The sequence below is a fragment of the Chelonia mydas genome, chromosome 12 (assembly GCF_015237465.2).
Source record: "Chelonia mydas isolate rCheMyd1 chromosome 12, rCheMyd1.pri.v2, whole genome shotgun sequence".
NCBI lineage: Eukaryota > Metazoa > Chordata > Testudines > Cheloniidae > Chelonia > Chelonia mydas.
Genome location: NC_051252.2, coordinates 25,537,849 through 25,558,769, shown reverse-complemented (window position 1 = coordinate 25,558,769; position 20,921 = coordinate 25,537,849). Strand labels below are relative to the sequence as shown.

General features: G+C 40.0%; 1 protein-coding gene and 1 long non-coding RNA gene across 9 annotated transcripts in view; one reads left to right on the top strand and one right to left on the bottom strand.

Annotated features, from left to right (window-relative positions):
* LOC122462524 overlaps positions 1-20,921 on the bottom strand; it is a 172,370-nt gene that overhangs the window by 33,387 nt on the left and 118,062 nt on the right. For 2 of the 3 annotated variants that reach the window (XR_006285109.1, XR_006285111.1), the window contains one exon: positions 19,362-20,106. This is a non-coding gene — a long non-coding RNA (uncharacterized LOC122462524). Of the gene's footprint in view, positions 1-19,361; positions 20,107-20,921 lie in introns of those variants that run through there. The other variant, XR_006285110.1, reaches the window with a different exon arrangement.
* Positions 12,834-20,921, top strand: part of CDH5 (cadherin 5) — a 53,502-nt gene continuing 45,414 nt past the window's right edge. For 3 of the 6 annotated variants that reach the window (XM_027821136.3, XM_043526006.1, XM_037877940.2), the window contains exon 1: positions 12,893-13,134. The gene's annotated coding sequence lies outside the window, so the exon portion shown is untranslated. Of the gene's footprint in view, positions 13,135-20,921 lie in introns of all 6 variants that reach the window. The other 3 variants (XM_027821135.3, XM_043526005.1, XM_027821134.3) reach the window with 2 other exon arrangements.

Sequence of the window (20,921 nt, the reverse complement as noted above, 5' to 3'; positions counted from 1 at the left end):
CTCCACATGTCCAGCACTGACAAATACTTAGTGTGAATGAACAGTTAGATTCATAGCAGCAATAATCCCTCAAAAGAAATAGGAGTTAATGGCAGAGTAGACTCAGGTAGAAGGTCTTAACCATAGCCCAAATACGTGAGATGGAAAGTTGTTGCCTCCCTGACAAAAGCATGGCGGAAAAAGAAAAATTTTCAGATTCTAACACCCACAAAAATGTATTACTGTTAGCTTGCACAAACCTGCATGACAGTGCACCAACACTTGCATGTGTAAATAATGTAGGGTGCCTACACAAAATGCACAAAATTGGATATTGAATTCTGCATCTGAAAATTTGTCCCAATATGAGAAAGTGAAGGGGAGACAGAGAAAAATGGCTTCTTTGTACATAATTTCTATCCCAACTGATATGCTTGAGAAAGATTTTTACTATTTTATTTAGGGAGAAGCAAAGGGAAGTCACCCACCAAGTGGTTGCTGAGGCCTTTTTGTTTACAGAAAAAAATTAGTAAGAAAAAATCATAGTGGATTCAAACATGCATGAACAATGTGTTTGAATTTTTGAGTACAGTATTCAATGAGTAGGATAGGAGGATATAGTTCATGTCATTTAGCTGGATTTCATAAAAGCATAAAAGATAAATTTGTACCTATAAACAGCCAATATTTTTTTAAAATAGGATCCTAAAATTAAATTCATTAAAAAGCTAGTAAAGTTTTTCAGATGAATAGTTTATTCACCAAAAACATGAAGAAACTATTTGACTAAATTACAAATACAGGCCAAAATTGGCAAGTAGTTTCTGCTGGAAAAAATTAAGCGGTTTTGGGGGTTTTTTGGTTTGTTTTTTTTTTTTTGAAAGTTGAAATCGTTCATTTTGACATTTTTTTTAAATGAAATGTTTTGACTTTTCATTTCTGAAAGACATCTTTTTTCCAAAATTTAGTTCAATTTATTTAAATAACCAAAAAATGTAGAAACACCTGAAAATGAAATGAAAAAAATAAAAAAGTCAGTTTGTGTTGAACGAATGTTTCATACAACCTGAAATGTAATGTTTTCATTTCAGCCACTGAATTAAAAAAAAAAAAAAAAAAAAAAAAAAAAAAAACCACCACCAATTATTCATTCAGCACTACTCCTAAATCCATGCTTGGGCACTTTACTAAATGGATAGATTTTCAGAAGTTCTAAGCATCCAGAAGTACCATTGCTGGTTATCCAGTACTTTTAAGCTGCCCACTTATTTAGGTGATACTAGAGAAATACAGATTTAAGAGTCTAATTTTAGGCTTCTGTTTTTGAAAAGCCAGGTTAAAGTGGACTGGGGAAGAGTGGAGGGCAATAGATAACATTTTAGACATACAAAGCATATCAGCAAAAGAAAGCCATCCAGGGACACAATTCAGCATGAATGATTATTTTCTAAAAATTGAAACCAGAAGAGTCTTGTTTGTTATCCACTATGCATTACTCATCCTTCATTATTCTCTAGGTTAAAAGAGTTGCAATAATACAGTTAAGGAGCAGAAACAATACCATGTGATTGAGGAGACCAACCACACATCATAGCACAAAGAGTCAAAGTGACCACTTCACAGCCAAACTGCATCTAAGGGCACCAATCAAACACCATTATTCTAGGCACTGTACAGACAAGCAATAGAAACCTCAGTCCCTACCCTGAAGTTTAGCAATCTGAGGTATGACGAAACAACAGCTCGATGAAACCAGTAGAGGTAGAAGGAGGAAGAAGCAAATTATACAATAAGCAGCAAACAATTCAAATAGCTCTGGAGATGGCAGAAGGGTTGGCACTGGAGTCTTTGGGGACAAAACTTAAGAGACTCAGCCAACTCACTCGTGTGCTCTAGAACTTGACTCATTTTGCCAGCTTTTGATGTTTCCCAACAGTGACAAAGAACAATATAACCCTGGAATTAAGTCTTATAGGCAGTGACCTTCAATATCTCTCCCTCCTCCCCGGCATCTCCTTCAATTAGTTTAAAAGGAAAAATAAATGCAAGTTCACTCCTAGGATTTCCAGAAGATTTGAGCTCCGCCTATGCTGTTGGACACTAGTCAAGAATTATTCTGGCAAATAGATTTAGTCTTCCATCAAACATTACATAAATGATGGTATTTCTATTAGTCCCGGGAGCAAAGTTAAACCCTATTTATAGCAAATTCTCTATTCATTCTCTGTTCAAAGCCAAAGGCCAAATTTAGTCTAGGTGAAAATGGGTGCAGCTTCAGTGACATCAGTGGAGTTACGCCTGCTGACATCAGAGCTGAAACGGACCTCAGATGTGCAACTAAAATCACCCCTAACTACCTCCAATTATATCGATCAGTGTCTATTGGGAAAAATATATCTATACTGACTGAGATTTCCAAGCCATTAAGAGTTCTGATGCATACACTCACTCGCTCAAAGGAAGCACAAAGCAGAATACAGAACAGGAACAGTACATGGGGGAATGTCAGTCATACACTTAAATCATCTGCATTTGCACTATGTTTGCAGCAATACCAAAAACAAAGCAACATAGATCTTGAGGTATAATAAAGAGAACGCATATAAATGAGGGAAAAGTCATTGATGCAATATTTAAACCATTAGTGCATTGCCCCCAAAACTTTCAAAAGCAAAATCTTTCAGAATAACTCTCTCCACTCCCTTTTGATACACCCAAACACACTGAAACAAACAACCAGGTGGACTCATTCATGAAGAGCTTTTATACAGAGCACATGTATCTGTCTCTCTTTTCTGTGTACTGTGTTAGATATGGGCACAAGAAAACCAGGTCTGAAATCCTGAGGCTTGGGATAAGGGTGGTGGTGGTTGTGCTTTCAGATCTGAATCCATCTGGTCCTTATCGCACTCATGGGACAACATAAACCCTGGAAATTTGAGCGGGGCAGGGCGAGAAAAGAGATCTTTCAAAATATGGCTCAACTCAATTTTGCTGCTCAGGTCCGTGTGTAGTACAAAGGCCTACACTCCATTTTCAGAAGTCCCTCCTACCTTCTGTGAGTAATTTGTATTTTTAAAACGTTGGGCCATGTTTTCTGCAAAAATTTGCAGGTGCATATTTTGGTGCAAGAATTAGCAAGACACGGCAAGCACTGGACAAACCCCTGGTGAGAGGCAATCCCTGCTTCTGAGAGCTTACAATCTAAATACACAAGACAGACAAAGCTTGGGGCAAAACAGGGGCAAAATGACTTGTCCAATGTAGAGCTAGTCAAAAGCTGGAATTTCCACTCCCAGTGGACTCACAGGTAGCCAGAAGCCCTGGCTGAGCCTTGGAGTGCCTAGGCTCGCTGCTGAGTGGTAGGATGCATGGAAGCCCTGAGAATCCCAGCCTCAAGCTGAGGAGCCAGGAGCCAAGCATGAGTTAGAGCTGGAGCTCCCAGCTCTTCAACAGGGAGCTGGGAAGCTGGGGGTCCCCAATCGTGGGCAGTCTGCCTGATGATCTCGGAAAGCCCAGGCTTTCCAGCAGCCTGTCAGGCAAGCTGGCAGGAAACCAGGTAGGTTTCAAACAAACCCCTGCCCAGTAGGCAGCATTCAACAAACTGGCCTTTTCTGACTAAACCCTGTTCTATTAGAAAGTCTCCAACCAGCTCTAGCCCAAGGTCACCCAGCAGGTCAGGGACAGATCTGGAAACAGAACCCAGGTCCTTGGGTTGTTTTTTAATTTAATTTATTTATTTTGTGTTTAGTGGGTTGTGGATAAAAACAGAAATCTGACATTTATCCCTCTTGGCCTCTTTCAGAACACAATGAGATGCTGAAATGTCAGATTTTGGTTTACCCTGCAACCTCTTAAATAAAATGAGGGAAACAAAGTAAGCACCTTCTGAGAGTTCTTTTAAACTTTTGCTTAAGTTTCTTTTCATTTTGGAGTACTCTGGAGTATATTTAGCTTTGAGTGCAGTTTGAATTGCTGGATGCAACCACGAGACTACAGGGAACCAGATCACTACAAATGTCCAACTAACCCCCATAATCACAGGTGCATATACATCTCAGAGGGCAGAGTTTGCCCCATTAATGTGGAGAACTACATAACTTAACAAGCACTGCTTCCCTTTTCTTCTCCATTATTGTGACATTCCCAGGGTACAATCTGGACTGCTGAACAGCTTTCCCCCCCTCAATTCTCTAGCCTCGGGTGCCTTTTACACTGCTGTGGTGTGAAAACCATCACTCTGGCCTACTCACACACAGCCTCTAGCATGTAAATGCCTGAGTTATAGGAGTGCTCCTGGCCAGCCACTCTTAAAATTATATTTTAGAGTGACACCAGCAAATTCCCAGTCCCAGACTTGTCCCCAGAAATGTGCATTTTGCACTGGCCAGCTCTTTCTTTCTAGACAATACAAGCTCCTAGAAAGTCCACCATTTCATTTATAGAAAATATGCCCAAATCTTGTTATCCCACATATTTCAATCCAAACACACACTGGTTTAGATAAAACAATAAAACAGGTATATTAACAAAAGAGAGAAAGGAAGACTAAGTGACTATAAGTAATGAGGCATAAAAGTCAGAATTGGTTACAAAGAAATAAAAGGTAAAACACAAATTAATACCAGATTTATCAAGTGAATTCAAAGCAAAAAGGTTTCTCATGCTTACAGCTATGTGGCTGGAATCCTCCTGCCAGAACCCCTCCCACACTTGAATGCTTTTTTGGGGGGGAAGAGAGGGGTCTCTTTCAGACATTGTTGATGCTGTGAGTAGAGATGAGGCGAGAGAGGTGATTCCAGGCCTCTGTTCCTCATTTTTATATCTTTTCCACTTCTTTGAGAATCATCTCCAGCTGGGGTTCAGGTGACAGCCAGTTTGTTTACATGGGAACAGCTGTTCCCATTGCCAAGATGTAAATTTCTCATTCACACCCTTCTTCCTGCCAAAGAATGGCTGCTTAACCAGGTGATAGTCCATTTGATTTAGTTAACACCTGGCTGAGGCATCAGTTTGCCTTTTGTCTCTCAGGAACTGGTTTGGGCTGCTTCCCCGGATTTGGAATATGCCTTAGTAACATCATACAGTAGAATCTTATAATTTTACATACAATGTTGCCACACATATTTTACTAGGACAACAATAATCAGCAAATTATGTTTTTTCAAATGATACCTCACAAGGTATACTTTGTACAAAATGTATCAAAGTCTTATGAAAGTGATGAATATAGGAATACAGTCTGTCAATTATTCACTGATATGAGAGTGTTTTTATTAATAATATTCATAATACTTTGTATTTGCATAGTACTTTCTAACCCACGATCTTAAGGGACTTTAAAAAGGTAGCTGAGCATTATCCTCCTCATTTCACAGATGGGAAAACTGAGGCAGAGAAGTTATGTCACATACCAAATCAGTATCAGTTGCTGGGAAAAGAGTGCAGCTCTCCTGACTGCGTATTTTCTCCTCTAGTCAGAGAATGGTGCCAGAGCGTCCACAGAACAAAAGCTAAACATTTTTCATTTTTATTCAAGTTTTCCATGCAAATTTTTGATTTGTCATTGGGGGGGAAAAACAGTTTTCAAATAACTCTGTTTTCCACCAGAAAACCAAAAAATGCCAAGAAAAACAGTCACTTTCTGGAAAAAAGAAAAAGAAAAAACAATTTTCCATTAAAAGAAGTTTTGATGGAAAATTTCTGACCAGTCCTACTTCATTAAAGTACAGCTGCCTCTCACAAATGTATATTACATATTAGGGATTGATTAGCTTAGCTTGCCAGTTACAATCTTTGTTTGTAATTTTAATAACCAAATCAAACAGGTTCATCTTGCATGCTTGCTAGATTCTTATTTCAGAGTAGCAGCCATATTAGTCTGTATTCGCAAAAAGAAAAGGAGTACTTGTGGTACCTTAGAGACTAACAAATTTATTTGAGCATAAGCTTTCGTGAGCGGATGCATGCATCCGATGAAGTGAGCTGTAGCTAACGAAAGCTCACAAAAGCTTATGCTCAAATAAATTTCAGATTAGCAGCTGTGTTAGTCTGTATCCGCAAAAAGAAAAGGAGTACTTGTGGCACCTTAGAGACAAATAAATAAATAAATTTGTTAGTCTATAAGGTGCCACAAGTACTCCTGTTCTTTTTTTAGATTGTTATTGTCACTCTGCAGTAAGGTAGAGTTTCATTTGATAGCTCATTCTGACAATGCTACTACGAGTCAGAGTCGAATATAAATCCACTTTTCTAACAAAAAAAACTATTTCTTCCTGTCATTTATAAACAAAGAAATAGGACAATTTGCCTGGTAGGACTCTGCCCCAGGGAATTTTTTAGTGTCAAATTCTGCAGGCCTTAGTCTGTATGCAGCCAGAACTCTCAGATATAATAAATCAGTGGCAAGCTTGCCTGATAAGTGTGTGTAGGATTTGGCCCTTAATTTGGGATCTAGGTAATCAAATACAGATGTCACCACTGCAGTAGCCCAAACTGAAGACATTACTGAGACGATTATTTTACACATACCGATGTCGGCTTCCATTAACCTGCTGAGCTGATGTTTCTTCACATTTTCTACAAACCTTACATCACAAATACATCCAGCATTACATTCCTCTGTTTAACAAATCTCACTATAGGAGGCTGAAGTCAGACCTGCTCCAGGATATAAACATCAATCGGTGACAGAGGGAAACAGCTAGTAAATGGAAATGACTGATAGCACTGCAGAGCCCTGATTAAAAGTCCCAGAAATAACAACAAAACTTTTTACCAACATTAAACCTGCCACATTGCACATTAATTGTTATTTTTAACCATAAATTATGTTGCTGTCGGAGAGGACTCAGACAGCTGTCACATGCCATTGTGCCCCATTTAAAATGTGAGGAATTTTACGATGATTATGTAAGCTTTTCAAATTAGTAGTTTAGGGATTATTTTTGTAACTGGTGCAAAGCTGTCTCTCCATAATTCTTAGCTAGTCTTAAAAATACTGACACAAATATCACAGCTGTGATTAAATGTCAACTTCTGGCACAGCTTCACTTGCACAGTACCTTGTGGGTAAGTTTTATGAGGACAATGTACTTAGGGTGACCAGATGTCCCGATTTTATAGGACAGTCCCGATTTTGGGGGGCTTTTTCTTATATAAGCACTTATTACCCCCCACTCCCTGTCCTGATTTTTTACACTTGCCATCTGGTCACCCTAAGTGTACTGGCCCTGGTCTTCATGTTATGTTACAAGACATACAGTGGGAATAAATTATGGGTATACTGCTCAAATGTAAAGCTCCAGCCAAAAGGAGTCAAATTATTACAGCAAGTGTTTATGATTAATGAATCCACAATTGCTATAATATTGGTTTCTATCATTTCAATCATTCAATGGTAAATGATTTCATTTCATAAATTAAATAAGACATTCAGAATATGTGGGGGCATCTAACTTGAAGAACTAAACTCCCTCTTATCAAAAAGCAGACTTGATTCCATTGATGTCAGCAGAATTTCTTCTGCTTCACCTGGCCGCGAATTTGGCCCTAAAACTACAGTTCTCAGGAATGTTACCAGCAATGTTTAAGAGACAAGTCAGATGAGATAGAAAGCAACCCAAATCAAGAACTAAAATGAAAATTAAAAACAAAACAAAATACCGCACAAAAGGTCATTTACTGAGATGTAAACTCCACATTTGTCAGGGGGAACAATAATAAGAAGCAACTTTAAAAGTATGAACATTATGGGCCAAATTGTGTTCAGTTATGGAGTTACTCTGAATTTACACTAGTGTAACAGAGAGAATGGGGCTCTCCGTATAGAAGCACATGAAGTAATGCGGCTATCAGTGTTGATGGAGACTGTAATAGCAAAGACTGAGGCAACAGTCCTATCAGGAGTTAAAACCTGGCGTAATATATTGCACTGTACGTAATATATTCACACCACTGTGCTGGCTACAAAAATGAGGACTTAGAGTTTCAAGTTACCAGCTCTTCAGGGCAGGGACTCTGTACGTCGCTGTGGCTATGTCTTTGCTGGTGCTAGGGGTGCGATTCCCAGCTCAGGTAGACATACTCGTACTAGCTCTTATTAAGCTAGCCTGCTAAAAATAGTGGCATAGTCACAGTAACACAGGCAGCACCAAGTGTCAGCAGGGAATAACCACCCCTGGTACGTACCCATACGGTCCAGGCACTTGGAGTCACTAGGCTGTTCCGCTGCTTTCTGCTGTCCATGCTACCATGACTACACTACTATTTTTAGCGTGCCAGCGTGATGAGAAGGAGGTGAGAGCATACCTGCCCCAGCTACGAATCACAGCCCCGGCTCCAACCGTAAACAGAGCCTGTGTTTGTACAGTGTCTAGTGAGGCCCCACTATGAGTTGGCCTTTAGGCACTATCACAATAAAACGTGATTAATAATAAACTAAACAACCTGCCCAGTACTTTAAACATAAAATATAATCTTGCAAATTTTAAAAAAAAAAGACAATATACTGATTCAGATTTCATATTGGTTTTACACCGGTGTAATGCCATTGATTTTGATGAAGTTACACCTGATTTACATCTATGGAAGTGAGTGCAGAAGCAGATTGACTGTATTTACCATATGAAATTGTAGGTCAATTACAGGCCACTGAAATGCGTTATTCTCATTAATAAAAGAAAACCCCTATATACTTATTAGAATTCATGCAAATGTCAAGGTTAAACAGTGCTGGATGAGACCGACAAATCTCTACAATAAAGCTAGAATTTTATCCAGTCCAGTAAAAAGACTGTTTAAAAACTGAACTTTACAAAAATAAATTGTTCAGCTCATCTGCGTCTACTTCAACATCTCTAACATAAGGATGATTCTGAAACCTTAGCTTGTGATAGAAAGAGGTGCTGCTCTGAACCAGATGGCACTAAACTGACTGTGCTACTCAAAAACAGCATGCAGAGCAGCTGCTGAACATCCAAGGGGCAAAGACTCGGAAGGGAACAAAGCTGTCAGGGTGAAATAGCTGGCTACAGTTAACTGAAAAATGTGTTGTGGAATAAATGCTGAAGAGATATGTCATCAGTGGAAAAGGCTGAATGCTCCTTGAGGTAGAAGAGATTTACAGATGCAGACACACCAAACTACCATGGGTCCTACGTGAATAGTTCAGCATCTTTTGCAGGCTCGAAGTCTGCATCCTCTGAGTCCTTCCATTTCCTAAGGAACATTAATTCTCCTCCACTCTGCATGGAGCTCATTTCTCGCTGAGGATTCCATGCGTTGTCTGCACATTCCCATCCACTTCCAGAAATTTTTCTATTTAAACACAGATGTCTAAATTTTTAAGCTTGTGCGCTTAAAGTTAGGCACCTAAATAAAAACATACCTACCAAATGTAATTTTGGATTGTATTAATAGAGTATTAATATCATGCAAATCACAAGAGGCGATAGGACCACTCTACTTGGTTGGTTAGGCGTCAGCTGGAGTAGTGTGTCAGCTGTATAGAAAGGATGTAGAGAAACTAGAAAGAATCCAGAGGTGAGTGACAAAGATGATCAAAGAGATGGAATGCAAGCCATATGAGCAAAAGCTGAAGGAACTGAGTATGTTTAGTTTGGAAAAGAGGGGGGAGGAACATGATAGCGGTCTTCAAATATTTGAAAGGCTGCCATAAAAAAGATGGAGAAAAATTGTTTGCTCTTGCCACAGAGGGCAGGACAAGAGGCAATCGGTTCAAACTACAGCATAGCAGAGTTAGATTAAATCACAGGAAAAAATTCCTAACTGTAAGAACAGTAGGACAATAGAACAGACTGCCTGTGAAAGTTACGGTAGCTCCATCACTGGAGGTTTTGAAAAGGAGGCTGGATAGCCATCTGCCTTGGATGGGTTAGACGCAACAAATCCTGATCTTGGCAGGGAGTTAGACGAGATGATCCTTGTGGTCCCTTCTAACCCTATTGTTCTATGATTCTACCAACATCTTTGGACAAAACACAGTACCTTTTAGATTTGCATATAATTACATTAATTTGTAAGCAGCCAGTCAGCAGGGCACTTCCCCATAGACTAGTTGATCCTTGTGGTCCCTTCTAACCCTATTGTTCTATGATTCTACCAACATCTTTGGACAAAACACAGTACCTTTTAGATTTGCATATAATTACATTAATTTGTAAGCAGCCAGTCAGCAGGGCACTTCCCCATAGACTAGTTGATTTACCCTGCAGGCCTATAGAAGAGTTGGAAAAAAAACAGTCTAAGGGAAAACCATCATGCCAGCTGTTCTTGGAACAGGGATCTGATTTTGAGCTTACATTACTGTCAGCATGAGCTGCAAGTGTTCAGCACCTTTGAAAACCAGACCACTTTTATTTAGGTGCCTCTATTTAAAATCTATGTTGTCCAAAAAGCACAAGAGTGAGAAAGGCTGGGTTCAAATTGGTGAAGAGTATGCCTGAAAGGTTAGGAGATTTGTTTCTATTTGGATAAGTATCCAAAGATGGGTTGTTTATCCTAAAATATCCAATCTTACATTACCTCATAATCATCTCTTAAATCCTATGGGATTCAGCAGAAGTGAAACCTATAGAGTGAGAAAAGGGTCTATGGAAATTTAATAAGGTTCTAATACTTTAAAAACTGATAGAAAAATAGTATTTCTTGGTTTTGTTTTTCCCCCATCATCTTTCAGAACTCTGAAGCAGACAATTCTCCATTAAGTTCTATAGGATCCAAAGGAAAAGATTGGTCTGCTGTCCCAGGACACGCCTGGGAAGAAAAGGCAAAGGAAACAAGTTCTACAAGACCTAGACAAATTGTCACTATGGGACTCCTCCAATGCCCACTAAAGCAGGGGTTCTCAAACTGGGGGTTGTGACCCCTCAGGGGGTCTCAAGTGGTTACTGACATCCCCAAGCCCGATTAAATTAAAATCCTCCCCCCATTTTTAATTTATAAGGGGGGTGGGGGGGAAAATCACACTCAGAGGCTTGCTGTGTGAAAGAGGTCACCAATACAAAAAGTTTGAAAACCACTGCAGTAAAGGCAATGGAAAGATTCCCATTGACTTCTAGAGGCTGTGGATCAGGCCCTATATGACTGGTCCTTAAAGGGACAGAAGTAGATGATTATTGTGTGGATTTGGTGAGACCTGGACTAGAAACGACTTGTAAAGAAGACATGAGCATTTTTGAAAGCAAGGGGCATGAAGGACTATCTTATCCCCCATCCTTTGTTAAACTGATGGCACCAAAGATGATTCTGTCAGTCAAACAAATTTAGAGTTATTTACAAAAATAAACAATATCTAGCATTGTCATCTGCTCTGGGTACCAGAGCCTATCGCTTAAGCTGCATCCTCAGCTGATGACTGTTTTCCAGTGAACCGCAGTTAACATCCTCCCCCGCCCCCTTCTCCTCTTCTCTCAGCAACGAAATAGAAACTGCTTATTTTCTTATGAGGAAACCTAATTGTAATCAGTCTCCTTAAAGAAGACTTTGAAAAATGTCCCCTCATTAGCTGCTTAACCTTCCTGAATAATTAATGTATCAAAATTTTAAAAGAGCTATTCGTCTTTGCTGCTGCATGTCATAAAAATGTGAAATAATGTAACCAAAGCCTAGTCTTCTAGAAAACTGGAAAAATCAATCCCATTACCTTTGCTAAATTGTGATGAAGAATAGGGGTGAGAGCGTATTTCACTGCAGTATGTTATTATTTAAAGTCTTCTATAAAATATGTTGCACATTTGGCTACATTTATTATAAAATACCTGTAAGACCTCAACAATTGGTCTCTTTTTTCATCTCACGCTTCTCAGAGTGTCTCCTGAATTATTTAATAAAGTAATTCCCCTCTGGCTTGTAGGGTAAAAGAAATAGTGGGTCTACATTTTTTCTTTGGTTTTAGGGTAGGAGGAGAAATTTAAGTATATGTTGCTGTCCCAGAACAGAGCACCAATATTCTATGTGAGTTCTAGGAGGGCCCATCTACACATCACATTGAACTACCTTAAGTTTCATGGGTGCAATGCCCATTAGAGTCACTGTGGCCTGAATCTGGGAAACTCCCATTGGGCTGCAACAGAGGAACAAATCAGGTCCACTAGCATAACTCAAACCACTCACTTGGAATGTTTAACTTTTCCCCTTCCCTCTCCCCTAAATATTCCTCTGTTTTAAAAATTCAAATGCAATTTGGGCAACAATTTAATTCAACAGTTTTCCCTTTAGAGTTTTTTTCTGGCCTGACTCTTTACTGCCTTGCAACTAAATCAGAATGGCAGCATTTTTGCGCCCTTCTTGTACAGGTGGAAATGAATATACAAAGTGCAAAGGAGAATCAGGCCCTAAATTGGAGACATGCAACCAAATTCTGCTTTCAGTTGTGAATCCAGTTACTTTAAATCTATACCACTGTTACCAAGAACAGAATTTGTCTCATGTTTCTTTGCCACAGTTTCATTATACTTCAATCTACTACATATTTTTTCATACCACTAGCAAAGGTTGACTCATCGATTTTTGGGAAGTAGTGGAACTTTATGGGAACTCCCATATGATGGATGTGAGCTTCAGTCTTTGTTGTTTCTGGTGTAAAAATCCCGATGGCTAGGACTCACCAAAATGCTGAAAAATCCTGTTCCGCCTGAACACAAAACATTTGAAGATAAACCATACTGATCATAGTGATCAAACATTCAAATAATAATCTAAATATTCATTCTGGATTTATTTTTTACACTGGTTAGTACTTGACATATTAAGCACCAGCGCTGGCTTTGTGTCTCTGTTAGAGTCCATTTCCCTTTATTCAGCTACTTATTTGTTGCTCCCTCTGAAAAGGTAAGCATAGTAATAACAAGTCTAAGTTTATCTGGTTTCCTCCACTCCTTTCTCTCACTGGCATTAGTAAGGCTTGGAACAATAACAGGATGCAGGGATGGAGGATGGGAAAAGGCTGACTCCCAGCTGGGGAACCTTGGAGACTGGAAAGCTGAACACTCCCAGTATTGCTTAATGAAATGAAAACTGATTTTTTGTTATTGTTCTTCACTCTGGGTAGTGCTGTGTAGATTTCTGGATACTGTTGATTTAGTTTGCCTAACTTGGGATAAAACTGAAGCTTCACTGACTCATGTGAATCAGGTAAGGGACAATGGGCTGGTGTTGCTCTCTGCAGGTTAATTTCCAGGGCTTTATTCCCTATTTAATTGCTTTGATTTTTGTTTAAAGTTCCGAGATGGGCTATTTACTTAATACTCTGTGCATCAGACATCTTCGCAGCATCCTCGGATCGGATACTGCTGTCACTTGGGCATAGTTCTATTGACGTGGTAATTTACACTGGTGTGAGAAGAAAGTCGGGCTCTCTGAGGCTACAGCAAAATGCTTCCACACTATAAGGAATGCTTAGACATTAAGAAATGGATCTTTTTGTACCTCTGGTTCACAATGCAAAATGAGATGCCAGGGTATGCGGCCACTGGACTTTTACAATGAGACTTAACAACAAGATCAATACTATAAAATGTACCTGGGGACCTTTCAGTTGCAGTGCAGACAGTAACAGGCTTACTATTTTGTCATTGGGAAAATGTACATGTTATATCTCGCTTCCTTTATACATAAATACATTGGATCAAGGTTGCAGAGGCCCTTGGTATTTTTTTTCTTTCTTAAAATTATTAAAGGAATTTTAGCGCTACGGGACTAAGAACCAAAGGGTTAGAGTTCTCATCTTCCAAGGCAGCCACTATGCAGATCTCACATAGCTGGAGCTACATTTGTGTAAAGACTAGGGGTAACATTTTCCAAAGCATGTAAGTGATTTAAAGCCTCAGTCCCATTTTCAAAAGTGACTCAGGCACTTAGGAACCTAAGTCCCCATTGACTTTCAATGAGATTTTGGGGCCTAAGTGCCTGGGCCACTTTTGAAAATGGGACTCAGGTGCTTTTGAAAATTTTACCCTTGATCTTCCAAGTTCCAGTTAACAGTACCTAGACCTTACAACTGTCTATTGGTCTGGAAGTAGAAATCTCTGGCTCTCAGCTGTCCAAACTTACCTATTTTTCCGGTAAGTTACTTCACGGAGAAAGCCTTGAAACAAGAAAACTGCTAACAGGGCTTTTATGTTGTTATAACTATAATGTTTCACGTAGCAGGTCCCTCAGCTAACAGGTTTTCCACACAACTTTCAAAGACACAAATGTTTATGAAGAGAGGAGTTGATGCATCTTTGTTTCTGTTGGAATTATATTTTGTAGTGGTGGGATTGTCGGGCAGACAATATCTTACTGTGCAGTGTGCCATACTGTAATACAGAAAAGGAAAGTATGTGAAATGAAAGAAAAAATATGGAATAGGCTACTTTCGTGAAGACACCTGAACAGTTTTCAGTCATTAAGAGTATTAAAATTGTGGTATTTGTTGTAGGACCAGATGCAGGGCTCAGTGCTCAAGATGCTTAAGCAGAAATAGATTCACTTAAACAGTTAATGGTTTTGAAGATATTTGCCAAAAGAATATATGTTTGCCTCATATCCTGCTTTTGTTGAAGTAGAATAGAGTAATTGAAAACAGGATATGGGTAAAGGGACTTGTATAGTTTCTGCCTTAGACATGCATATGATGATAATTTTTGATGAGCTAGGCTATAAAAATATTAAAAAATATTTCAAAGAAAAATTCTTCCTTTTTCCAGTGAAAAATAGGAATTTTTTTTCTGTTTCTTGTCTGGCTTTAAAACAATTAGTGCTTTCTGTCTGGGGAAGAGGATGGTTATTGCTGGTGGTTGGGTTTTTAAAAAGGTTTAATCTATAATTTTTTTAATCCATTTGTACTTCATTTTGGTTTCTGAGGTAAGAGTATCCACATTCCAGATCACTTTGGAGTTTAATTTAGACAGGTCCAAACTCTAATGGCAAATGGGGAAAAAGTCTTTCCGACTTATTTCATGAGATGTGTAAAATGGAAATATTTTGTGATGGAGAAAAACATTTTAAAGGTTTAGAAAGTACTTTCCAATCTTCATCCAGTATGTTTAAAATTAGATGAGCCCCTACTGCTCAGCACACATGTTGGAAGGATTAGTTTCCTTCTTGCACTGTTGTGTGTCAGAGTGATTATTTGTGCAAACTGGCGATGTGCCCAAGAGCCGGGGGAGTGGGAGGATAGGAGGGGAATTTGCAAGACACAAAAGGCAGACAGACACCCAAGCCACACTGATTTTCACTGGGAGCTGGATACTTATCTCCTACTTGTACCTTTGAAAATCCTCTCAAGAATTTTAATTTATATCTGGATTCCCAACAGACCTTGGCTACACTCAGATCCAGGGATATGGGTGTGGCCCACTACAAAGATAGCAACTGTTTGCTAAACTCAACTCTGGATTTAGATTTCGAACACCTACAACATTTTGGAGCGATCCAGTGTGGGGGGGGGAAATTGATTTAGTGTCACGATTACTGCAAACACCAAAACACAGGGAGCCAACATACTGCCAGTCATAAGTAAACATGGTGATCTGAAGCCGCCATGTCACCTGCTGCGGGCAGCTCCACAGCTCTGGGATCCATTCTCAGAAATACTGCTGTGAAATTGGTAACCATGGCATCATTCCTTTTCATGTTTTGAGCTGCATAAAACTCAACATAATTCACTTATCAGGGGTTTTCATTAACATTTTATTTGGTTTCAACCTCTCTCAAGTTCACAACCCAAGTTCTGCTTTGAGTTTGGGGTTTGTTCAAATCCCCAAACAAACTCCATCAAAAATGCCAAGTTTTCCATTAAAGGCCACAACTTCATTGCAAAAACATAAATTGGCCCATTCACTGACCTTATGTTTACTCAAAAATAATGTGAGCTTTAAATATACCTTTTAGTGAACTTGCTCTGAATTTCAAGTTCGTAACAAAGCATAAATCCAGGCAAATTTTGAGAGATGTGTGGTTTTGTTGCACATATTTTTGCACAGTTCTAACTACAACACACTTCTCAAGAATATATTACTGCCTCCGGGAGCTCATTGTACTGCATGAAATATCAGTATGGCAGGCACAGATGGTATTTTGGGCCTGACCCTCTGAAGTGTTGAGCTCGGGAAATACTCCAACACCTTACAGAACCAGACCCTGTTTAAGTGCAAATTCCATGAAACTCATGGAAGTCAGTGAGCTAGAAAGATACTTTAGATAGATATAGATACACACACGCACGTTTTGTCCTGTGGCTGATTCTGCTGAAAGGCAGTAGCTGTTGTTCTATGCCTATTTCAGGCACCTCCTGAACTTAGTATGCCCTGGTTTATATGGGACTTACTATATATGAAAAATAATTTGGGAAAAAAAGTCAACTTTCAGCAATCAGGCTGTTGAGTCACTTCAATTCACATCTGAGTTTCATAACTCTTGAAAACAGTAGCTGCACTAAGGAACAAAGGCACATAAAGATCAAGGATATAATTTCCCTTAGGTATAGTTTATTTCTGGCTTTCTATTTTTTTCTACCTGTCTGTCTGTGATAGTGTAAAACTACAGTCATTCAGTCATCTGGCAATTAACCTTTCTAGCAAAGCAATACTGCCAGCCCAAACATTTGAGCAGTCTTTTTCTCAGCACAGATATATTTGTGTGGCCAAGTAAGCAAATGCTCTTGAAGGTTAGGACTATCAGGTAAAAGTATTACTAAATATTACATTTGGAAGTATGGAAACACTGAGCTTGCAGTGAAAAGCCTGCTATTTCAGAGGGAGGGAAAAGCATGGTCACCTGAAATGCGCTTCAGACACCATATAAAGTCAGCTCTTTCCCAGGCCGGTAGAGACCAGGAGTATCATGCTGTACTAGCACCAGGGTCTCAAGTGGGAAGGATGGTTGCAAACCCACACTCCAGTTAGAGATGGGCCAAAAACAGAATCTGATCCCATTTGAATTTCAGGTAGGAGTTGGTATCTAAACCCTCTCGTACAGTTTTGGTTCTAGATCAGATCCAAAACCTAAACCTTTAAACCCATAATAAGCTTTTTCTTTTTTTTTTTTTTATTTTATTATTAAGAAAAGCCTACTAAAAAAACAAACTATTCTTTGACCCATCACCCTCCAGTCTCTCCCCCACAAAATAACTTTTGTCCTTCCCTCAACACAGTGAGCCCCAGACACGCTCCTTGCATCTTCCCCACACACCCCTCCTGAGATCAGACCCGCCCTGTGAACAAATCTCCATCCCCTCTGCACATGCAGAGTTTAGAATAGCAGCTCCTGATATCACAGGAAGCTCACCAGGCTATAAAGTTGTGGTGTCTGCACAGCAACCATTGGCTCTTTATCTCTGCTCCAGTGAGGCTGGGGAAGGGCATTCCTGCTCCACATGGTATTTGGAGGAGGCGCTTGATTTCACCTTTCATAGAATCATAGAATATCAGGGTTGGAAGGGACCTCAGGAGGTCATCTAGTCCAACCCCCTGCTCAAAGCAGGACCGATCCCCAATTAAATCATCCCAGCTGCCATGGCTCTCTTCTGCCTCGCACCATGCTACCCACTTTCAGCTTCTGCTTTGAAAATGTTCTAGGAGCACAAAGGACACCCTCTAATCTATGTGTGGGCCTGTGATTTCTGCTCAGATAGTTTGTTGGCCTGATCATGCTCTCAGTGAAGACCATGGAGAATTTGCCATTAATTGCCATGGGAGCAGGAGCGGGCCCTGTATGAATGAACAGCCTTCATACAACGATTAATCTCCTCTGGGGCAAAGATTCAGAATTAGTCATTCCATTCTGTTTGTGCTGCCACTCCCTCTTAGAACTCAGCCTGCATTCAGAGGAGGACATCCCCTATGCCACATTAGCATCTTATAGAAGGGTGTCATGGTCATCTCCCAGATTCATAAGATTTGTTTTAAAGTCCACTCAAAGTAAATTAAATTTTATCTGAAAATGCCAATTTACTTAAACAACATTTTGGGGTTAGTCTGAAGTACTCAATATTTATTACTAATAAGATATGAGGTTCACTTTATTTCTATCTGTTTTTAGGGAAAACAGTTTTTATATGACAGTAATGTCAAAATTATAACTATGACCAACTGATGCGTTCTCGGCTTTATACTACTGTGGTATCTAGGGGCCCAAACTTGTAATGAATAGATATACTTTCTATTATTCACTAATTTGACTGGTATTTTATCTTCCTTATGAAAGGTCAACAAATGCCACTGCCTATACAGGCAGCCAGCATCGGGTTAATATACCTCTAAACACCACAAAACAAAGACTCGTCCAATATGGAAATGAGTAGAAGGGGAGGAAATCTTATGTAGTTTCCCTTTGGGAAGGCAACTAAACCATTACAGTGTTGCACGGAACAAAGTATTCTGTTTAACAGATACAGTAGCTCTGTACCCTTGTGGCCAGAATTGCCACAAGAGTTTGCTAGTATCTTTGGATTAGGACAGGTCCATCTTCCAGTAACAGTACTAAAGATGACTAAAATCTCTAGGAGGAGGAATTGAGTAAGTTTTCCCGTCATAAAACGCTGCCTCATTTCCCTTGTGCTGACCTAACTTAGAGAGGTTGTGAGTTGTTCCCCTTTCCCTATATGGTCTCATCTTTGATTTTTCTAAATCAAGACAGTTACATAAGAAATTTATAACTAAAAGACCGGGCTAGGTCATAAACACTTACCACATATTCTCACATTAATCAAAGGTAGTAACAATTACCTCCTAATCATAAGAAATACAGCTACCAATCTTTCAGAGTCAGAGAGCAAACCCACCTTCTGAACAAAATCAAGCCACAAAACTTGGATTTGGGTCTAGATCTGAATAAGAACTTTACAAATGCTGGGGTTGTTTGAGGTCTCAAGCTGTGGAAGGTGCACAGCAGCAGTGGCTGGTGTTCCAGCTGTGGAGAAGGCGGGAGACCTCCATCCTGTTTCCCAGCGTGGGCACAGGCCTCTTTGGGTATGTCTACCCCATGAGCAGAATATGCAGCAAAGAGTCTCAGAGTCCAGGTCTACAGACTTAGGCTCATGGGTCTTGCCCTATGACACTAAAAACAGCTGTGTAGACGCTTGGGCTGGAGCTCAGGCTCTGAAGTCCACCCTAGCAACCAATATATGGCCACTTGAACTGCAGTACAATGTAAGTTGGTATCGCCATATCCAACCATTCAAAAATTAGTCAGGCAACAAAAAAGAATGAAAAACTGACTTGAAAGCGAAGTCACAAAACATTTTTTTTAAATTACTTTTTGCCTCCTGACTCTTGAGCCTTTAGGCTTCTCATTTCAAGCTTTTCTCTACCACCATGAGGGTGAAAAACTTGCTTTTCCCAAAAAAGAGAGAGATTCTTACAAAACAACATGACTCCAGGAGCTGGGGCTTTAAGAAAGAAAAAATGACAAGACTTACAGTAAAAGCACAAGAGTTTCAAAACGGGTAATACAAAATAGACGTGTCATTCATAACATTATTTCACAATGCACAGTGGTCACAACAATAGAAAGGGTACTGGAAGAGGTGGTAAATATAGGTGGAGGACCAGGAAGGTCTGAAGGGTTAAGTAGGCATTGTCTGGGGAACTAGTTGACTAGCTCCAGGAAGTAGAGAAGAGATGGACATTTGAGTCGAATGTTTAAAAGGGGAAAGATTACAGCATGGTTATGCACTCAACAAAATACACTGCAGATCCACATTCTCCATACATTGTAGCCCCCTTCCTCAAAAGATATTTATGTATGTGCGATAAGAAGTCTTTAATGTTTCCTTTTCTAATTATAACATAATGAATGTAGTTATCCATGAGTATCGACATATAAACAAGGGCTCTAATAGCTGCATGACAGACTCACCGTCCCAGAATGTCCCTTGTCTTGAGGCCCAGCATTGCAGTACTTCTGCCTCCTCTTGTCCTCAGGGCTCCTGTGATCTGGTGTGGTGACTTGGTCCTCCAGCCAAGTCACATCATAGTTCCTTTCCAGGGTATCAATGTCCCACATCAGTGTCCCGTGACACTAGTTATCAATATAATGTTTTGCCCCTCCACAGCTCCTCTTCAAGCCCATTCTTCTTTCAGAGTAGTGGGCTCCCAGACTCCTTCCCAGCAAAACTCAAACCTGAAATGGAACCAGACATAACTTCAGCCACTCTGCCCATCCCAGGCCTCAGCTTGCAGTTCTGGGTTCTCCCCAGCTCCCTGCACCTCTTCTGGAGCACCACCCCAGAGGACTGCCTGCCTGTGGCCTTTTCCCTTTATCAGTGCCCATCACAGGAATTCCGTCCACTCCAGAAGCTTCTCAGTCCCTCTCCCAACTTTGGCCCTTTGCCAGAGCTCCCTTGTTGGGAGAGGATCCCAAGGTCTATTCTCTCCCTGGGCCTCCTGTCTCCTAGATGTCTTAGAATCATAGGACTGGAAGGGACCTCAAGAAGTCATCTAGTACGGTCCCCTGCACTCAAGGCAGGACTTTTCTAGACCATCCCTGACAGGTGTTTGTCTAACCTGCTCTTAAAATTCTCCAATGATGGAGCTTTCACAACCTCCCTAGGCGCTTAACTACCCTGACAGGAAGTTTTTCTTAATATCCAACCTAAGTCTCACTTGATGCAATTTAAGCCCATTGCTTCTTGTCCTATCCTCAGAGGTTAAGGCGAACAATGTTTCTCCCTCCTTCTTGTAACAGCCTTTGATGTACTTGAAAACTAGTATCATGTCCCCTCTCAGTCCTCTCTTTTCCAGACTAAACAAACCCAATTTTTTTTCCAATCTTCCCTCATAGGTCATGTTTTCTAGACCTTTAAATCATTTTAGTTGCTCAGCTCTGGACTTTCTCCAATTTGTCCACATCTTTCCTGAAATGTGGCACCTAGAACTGGACACAATACTCCAGCTGAGGCCTAATCAGCATGGAGTAGAGCGGAAGAATTACTTCTC